This window comes from Somniosus microcephalus, chromosome 12 (assembly GCF_052327205.1).
Source record: "Somniosus microcephalus isolate GS21.2 chromosome 12, FLI_Smic_1.0, whole genome shotgun sequence".
Classification (NCBI taxonomy): domain Eukaryota; kingdom Metazoa; phylum Chordata; class Chondrichthyes; order Squaliformes; family Somniosidae; genus Somniosus; species Somniosus microcephalus.
Genome location: NC_140998.1, coordinates 180,661,925 through 180,669,628, shown reverse-complemented (window position 1 = coordinate 180,669,628; position 7,704 = coordinate 180,661,925).

The following is a 7,704-nucleotide window of genomic DNA, read 5'->3' as shown; positions in this document are numbered from 1 at the left end:
ACAGAGTAAAGCTCCCTCTACACTGTCCCATCAAACACTCCCAGGGCAGGTACAGGACGGGTTAGATACAGAGTAAAGTGTCCCTCTACACTATCCCATCAAACACTCACAGGGCAGGTACAGCACGGGTTAGATACAGAGTAAAGCTCCCTCTACACTGTCCCATCAAACACTCCCAGGGCAGGGACAGCACGAGTTAGATACAGAGTAAAGCTCCCTCTGCACTGTCCCATCAAACACTCCCAGGGCAGGTACAGCACGGGTTAGATACAGAGTAAAGCTCCCTCTACACGGTCCCATCAAACACTCCCAGGGCAGGGACAGCACGGAGTTAGATACAGAGTAAAGCTCCCTCTACACTGTCCCCATCAAACACTCCCAGGGCAGGTACAGCACGGGTTAGATACAGAGTAAAGCTCCCTCTGCACTGTCCCATCAAACACTCCCAGGGCAGGTACAGCACGGGTTAGATACAGAGTAAAGTGTCCCTCTACACTATCCCATCAAACACTCACAGGGCAGGTACAGCACGGGTTAGATACAGAGTAAAGCTCCCTCTACACTGTTCCATCAAACACTCCCAGGGCAGGGACAGCACGAGTTAGATACAGAATAAAGTTCCCTCTACACTGTCCCATCAAACACTCCCAGGGCAGGTACAACCCGGGTTAGATACAGAGTAAAGCTCCCTCTACACTGCCCCATCAAACACTCCCAGGGCAGGTACAGCACGGGTTAGATACAGAGTAAAGCTCCCTCTACACTGTCCCATCAAACACTCCCAGGGCAGGGACAGCACGAGTTAGATACAGAGTAAAGCTCCCTCTACACTGTCCCATCGAACACTCCCAGGGCAAGTACAGGATGAGTTAGATACAGAGTAAAGTTCCCTCTACACTGTCCCATCAAACACTCCCAGGGCAGGGACAGCACGAGTTAGATACAGAGTAAAGCTCCCTCTACACTGTCCCATCAAACACTTTCCTCCGATGATTCTGGGCTGTGTCTCACCTACTGCACCACCCAGTCCCATCTGAGATACTGGATTAAAGAGTGTTTTAATCTGCACTGGTTATGAATCCAGTAATCTGCGGGCAGCACTTTGAGTTCAAAGTGCTCTCTCGGTGTTTACCTAACAGTGAAGAAGATGCCGGCAGACGCGCCCTTGTGTCTGTGTAACCACAGACCACACTGAGCCCGCTGGGTGACTCCATCCGCCCCATGAAGCCGTGATTCTGGTCCAGGAAGTGAATGTGGGGCCTCCTGGCCCAGGAGTGAGGGCACTGCCGAAATCTTTTTAAAATTTATTTTTGTTTGTTTTTATGGGATGTGGGCGTCGCTGGCAAGGTCAGCATTTATTGGCCATCCCTAGTCGCCCTTGAGAAGGTGGTGGTGAGCCGCCTTCTTGAACCGCTGCAGTCCGTGTGGTGAAGGTGCTCCCACAGTGCTGTTAGGGAGTTCCAGGATTTTGACCCAGCGACGATGAAGGAACGGCCGATATATTTCCAAGTCAGGATGGTGTGTGACTTGGAGGGGAACTTGGAGGTGGTGGTGTTCCCAGGCGCCTGCTGCCCTTGTCCTTCTAGGTGGAAGAGGTCGTGGGTTTGGGAGGTGCTGCCGAAGAAGCCTTGGCGAGTTGCTGCAGTGCATCTTGTAGATGGCCCACACTGCAGCCACGGTGCGCCGGTGGTGGAGGGAGTGAATGTTTAAGGTGGTGGATGGGGTGCCAATCAAGCGGGCTGCTTTGTCCTGGATGGTGTCGAGCTTCTTGAGTGTTGTTGGAGCTGCACTCATCCAGGCAAGTGGAGAGTATTCCATCACACTCCTGACTTGTGCCTTGTAGATGGTGGAAAGACTTTGGGGAGTCAGGAGGTGAGACACTCGCTGCAGAATACCCAGCCTCTGACCTGCTCTTGTTGCCACAGTATTTATGTGGCTGGTCCAGTTAAGTTTCTGGTCATTGGTGACCCCCCAGGATGTTGATGGTGGGGGATTCGGCGATGGTAATGCCATTGAATGTCAAGGGGAGGTGGTTAGACTCTCGCTTGTTGGAGATAGTCATTGCCTGGCACTTGTGTGGCGCGAATGTTACCTGCCATTTATCAGCTCAAGCCTGAATGTCGTCCAGGTCTTGTTGCATGCGGGCATGGACTGCTTCATTATCTGTGGAGTTGTGAATGGCGCTGAACACTGTGCAGTCATCAGCGAACATCCCCATTTCTGACCTTATGTTGGAGGGAAGGTCATTGATGAAGCAGCTGAAGATGGTTGGGCCTAGGACACTGCCCTGAGGAACTCCTGCAGCGATGTCCTGGGGCTGTGATGATTGACCTTCAACCACCACAACCATCTACCTGCGGGTGTTCCCAGCGTGTGGGGCGAGTGAACGGAGGCCGTGGGGTTGGGAGGGGTGTGTCAGACTCTCCGTCCCCTTTATACCCCCGGTCCTCCCCCTACCCCTGACCAACAGCTGCAGGGGAGTATCTCACCCAGCGCCCTTTCAGAATGTCTGAGTCTGGTGGGTGATTGCTACTCCTCCATGGGGGCATCAGAGCGGCCCCAATCCGACCCTGAGACCACACTCTCCCCAAGTTATGGACACTGGTCAGAAGTGGGCACCATCGCCCAAGGTTGAGGCCAGTGAGTTCACCGAGGGCCCACGTGTCTCTGCTCCCCACCCGCGGGTCACCGGGTGATGGGAATGGGCGTGACCTCGCTCGTGGGTCAGTGAGTGACGGGACTGGGCGTGGCCTCGCCCACGGGTCACTGATTGACAGGACTGGGCGTGGCCTCGCTCGCGGGTCACCGGGTTACGGGACTGGGCGTGGCCTTGCCCACGGGTCACTGATTGACGGGACTGGGCGTGGCCTCGCTCGTGGGTCACCGGGTTACGGGACTGGGCGCGGCCTCGCTCGCGGGTCACCGGGTGACGGGAGTGGGCGCGACCTCACCCGCGGCTCAGTGAGTGACGGGACTGGGCGCGACCTCGCCCGCGGGTCACCGGGTGACGGGACTGGGCGTGACCTCGCTCACGGGTCACCGGGTGACGGGACTGAGCGTGACCTCGCTCACGGGTCAGTGAGTGACGGGACTGAGCGTGACCTCGCTCGCGGGTCACCGGATGACGGGACTGAGCGTGACCTCGCTCACGGGTCAGTGAGTGACGGGACTGAGCGTGACCTCGCTCACGGGTCACCGGGTGACGGGACTGAGCGTGACCTCGCTCACGGGTCAGTGAGTGACGGGACTGGGTGCGACCTCGCTCGCGGGTCAGTGAGTGACGGGACTGGGCGCGACCTCGCCTGCGGGTCAGTGAGTGACGGGACTGAGCGTGACCTCGCTCGCGGGTCACCGGATGACGGGACTGAGCGTGACCTCGCTCACGGGTCACCGGGTGACGGGACTGGGCGCGACCTTGCTCACGGATCACTGATTGATGGGACTGGGCGCGACCTCGCTCGCGGGTCACCGGGTGACGGGACTGGGCGCGACCTCGCTCGCGGGTCACCGGGTGACGGGACTGGGCGCGACCTCGCTCACGGGTCACTGATTGATGGGACTGGGCGCAACCTCGCTCGCGGGTCACCGGGTGACGGGACTGAGCGTGACCTTGCTCACGGGTCACTGATTGATGGGACTGGGCGCGACCTCGCTCGCGGGTCACCGGCTGACGGGACTGGGCGCGACCTTGCTCACGGGTCACTGATTGATGGGACTGGGCGCGACCTCGCTCGCGGGTCACCGGGTGACGGGACTGAGCGTGACCTCGCTCGCGGGTCACCGGGTGACGGGACTGGGCGCGACCTTGCTCACGGGTCACTGATTGATGGGACTGGGCGCGACCTCGCTCGCGGGTCACTGGGTGACGGGACTGGGCGCGACCTCGCTCACGGGTCACTGATTGACGGGACTGGGCGCGACCTTGCTCACGGGTCACTGATTGATGGGACTGAGCGTGACCTCGCTCGCGGGTCACCGGGTGACGGGACTGGGCGCGACCTCGCTCACGGGTCACTGATTGATGGGACTGGGCGCGACCTCGCTCACGGGTCACTGATTGATGGGACTGGGCGTGGCCTCGCTCGCGGGTCACCGGGTGACGGGACTGAGCGTGACCTCGCTCGCGGGTCACCGGGTGACGGGAATGGGCGTGACCTCGCTCGCGGGTCACCGGGTGACGGGACTGAGCGTGACCTCGCTCGCGGGTCACCGGGTGACGGGACTGAGCGTGACCTCGCTCGCGGGTCACCGGGTGACGGGACTGGGCGTGACCTCGCTCGCGGGTCACCGGGTGACGGGACTGGGTGCGACCTCGCTCGCGGGTCACCGGGCGACGGGACTGGGTGCGACCTCGCTCGCGGGTCACCGGGCGACGGGACTGGGTGCGACCTCGCTCGCGGGTCACCGGGTGACGGGACTGGGTGCGACCTCGCTCGCGGGTCACCGGGTGACGGGACTGGGTGCGACCTCGCTCGCGGGTCACCGGGTGACGGGACTGGGTGCGACCTCGCTCGCGGGTCACCGGGCGACGGGACTGGGTGCGACCTCGCTCGCGGGTCAGTGAGTGACGAGACTGGGCGCGACCTCGCCTGCGGGTCAGTGGGTGACGGGACTGGGCGCGACCTCGCTCACGGGTCACTGATTGATGGGACTGGGCGCGACCTCGCTCGCGGGTCACCGGGTGACGGGACTGAGCGTGACGTTGCTCACGGGTCACTGATTGATGGGACTGGGCGCGACCTCGCTCGCGGGTCACCGGGTGACGGGACTGGGCGCGACCTCGCTCACGGGTCACTGATTGATGGGACTGGGCGCGACCTCGCTCGCTGGTCACCGGGTGACGGGACTGAGCGCGGCCTCGCTCGCGGGTCACCGGGTGACAGGACAGGGCACGACCTCGCTCGCGGGTCACCGGGTGACGGGACTGGGCGCGACCTCGCTCGCGGGTCACCGGGTGACGGGACTGAGCGCGACCTCGCTCGCGGGTCACCGGGTGACGGGACTGAGCGCGGCCTCGCTCGCGGGTCACCGGGTGACGGGAATGGGCGTGGCCTCGCTCGCGGGTCACCGGGTGACGGGACTGAGCGTGACCTCGCTCGCGGGTCACCGGGTGACGGGAATGGGCGTGACCTCGCTCGCGGGTCACCGGGTGACGGGACTGAGCGTGACCTCGCTCGCGGGTCACCGGGTGACGGGACTGAGCGTGACCTCGCTCGCGGGTCACCGGGTGACGGGACTGGGCGTGACCTCGCTCGCGGGTCACCGGGTGACGGGACTGGGTGCGACCTCGCTCGCGGGTCACCGGGCGACGGGACTGGGTGCGACCTCGCTCGCGGGTCACCGGGCGACGGGACTGGGTGCGACCTCGCTCGCGGGTCACCGGGTGACGGGACTGGGTGCGACCTCGCTCGCGGGTCACCGGGTGACGGGACTGGGTGCGACCTCGCTCGCGGGTCACCGGGTGACGGGACTGGGTGCGACCTCGCTCGCGGGTCACCGGGCGACGGGACTGGGTGCGACCTCGCTCGCGGGTCAGTGAGTGACGAGACTGGGCGCGACCTCGCCTGCGGGTCAGTGGGTGACGGGACTGGGTGCGACCTTGCTCGCGGGTCACTGGGCGACGGGACTGAGCGCGGCCTCGCTCGCGGGTCACTGGGCGACGGGACTGGGTGCGACCTCGCTCGCGGGTCACCGGGTGACGGGACTGGGTGCGACCTCGCTCGCGGGTCACCAGGTGACGGGACTGGGTGCGACCTCGCTCGCGGGTCACCGGGCGACGGGACTGAGCGCGGCCTCGCTCGCGGGTCACCGGGTGACGGGACTGAGCGCGGCCTCGCTCGCGGGTCACCGGGTGACGGGACTGAGCGCGGCCTCGCTCGCGGGTCACCGGGTGACGGGACTGGGCGCGACCTCGCCTGCGGGTCAGTGAGTGACGGGACTGGGTGCGACCTCGCTCGCGGGTCACCGGGTGACGGGACTGGGCGCGACCTCGCCTGCGGGTCAGTGAGTGACGGGACTGGGTGCAACCTCGCTCGCGGGTCACCGGGTGACGGGACTGGGCGCGACCTCGCCTGCGGGTCAGTGAGTGACGGGACTGGGTGCGACCTCGCTCGCGGGTCACCGGGCGACGGGACTGGGCGTGACCTCGCTCGCGGGTCAGTGAGTGACGAGACTGGGTGCGACCTCGCTCGCGGGTCACCGGGTGACGGGACTGAGCGCGGCCTCGCTCGCAGGTCAGTGAGTGACGGGACTGGGCGTGACCTCGCTCGCGGGTCACCGGGCGACGGGACTGAGCGCTGCCTCGCTCGCAGGTCAGTGAGTGATGAGACTGGGTGCGACCTCGCCTGCGGGTCACCGGGTGACGGGACTGAGCGCGGCCTCGCTCACGGGTCACTGATTGATGGGACTGGGCGCGACCTCGCTCGCTGGTCACCGGGTGACGGGACTGAGCGCGGCCTCGCTCGCGGGTCACCGGGTGACAGGACAGGGCACGACCTCGCTCGCGGGTCACCGGGTGACGGGACTGGGCGCGACCTCCCTCGCGGGTCACCGGGTGACGGGACTGAGCGCGACCTCGCACGCGGGTCACCGGGTGACGGGAATGGGCGTGACCTCGCTCGCGGGTCACCGGGTGACGGGACTGAGCGTGACCTCGCTCGCGGGTCACCGGGTGACGGGACTGAGCGTGACCTCGCTCGCGGGTCACCGGGTGACGGGACTGGGCGTGACCTCGCTCGCGGGTCACCGGGTGACGGGACTGGGCGCGACCTCGCTCGCGGGTCACCGGGTGACGGGACTGGGTGCGACCTCGCTCGCGGGTCACCGGGCGACGGGACTGGGTGCGACCTCGCTCGCGGGTCACCGGGCGACGGGACTGGGTGCGACCTCGCTCGCGGGTCACCGGGTGACGGGACTGGGTGCGACCTCGCTCGCGGGTCACCGGGTGACGGGACTGGGTGCGACCTCGCTCGCGGGTCACCGGGCGACGGGACTGGGTGCGACCTCGCTCGCGGTTCAGTGAGTGACGAGACTGGGCGCGACCTCGCCTGCGGGTCAGTGAGTGACGGGACTGGGTGCGACCTTGCTCGCGGGTCACTGGGCGACGGGACTGAGCGCGGCCTCGCTCGCGGGTCACTGGGCGACGGGACTGGGTGCGACCTCGCTCGCGGGTCACCGGGTGACGGGACTGGGTGCGACCTCGCTCGCGGGTCACCGGGTGACGGGACTGGGTGCGACCTCGCTCGCGGGTCACTGGGCGACGGGACTGAGCGCGGCCTCGCTCGCGGGTCACCGGGTGACGGGACTGAGCGCGGCCTCGCTCGCGGGTCACCGGGTGACGGGACTGAGCGCGGCCTCGCTCGCGGGTCACCGGGTGACGGGACTGGGCGCGACCTCGTCTGCGGGTCAGTGAGTGACGGGACTGGGTGCGACCTCGCTCGCGGGTCACCGGGTGACGGGACTGGGCGCGACCTCGCCTGCGGGTCAGTGAGTGACGGGACTGCGTGCAACCTCGCTCGCGGGTCACCGGGTGATGAGACTGGGCGCGACCTCGCCTGCGGGTCAGTGAGTGACGGGACTGGGTGCGACCTCGCTCGCGGGTCACCGGGCGACGGGACTGGGTGTGACCTCGCTCGCGGGTCAGTGAGTGACGAGACTGGGTGCGACCTCGCTCGCGGGTCACCGGGTGACGGGACTGAGCGCGGC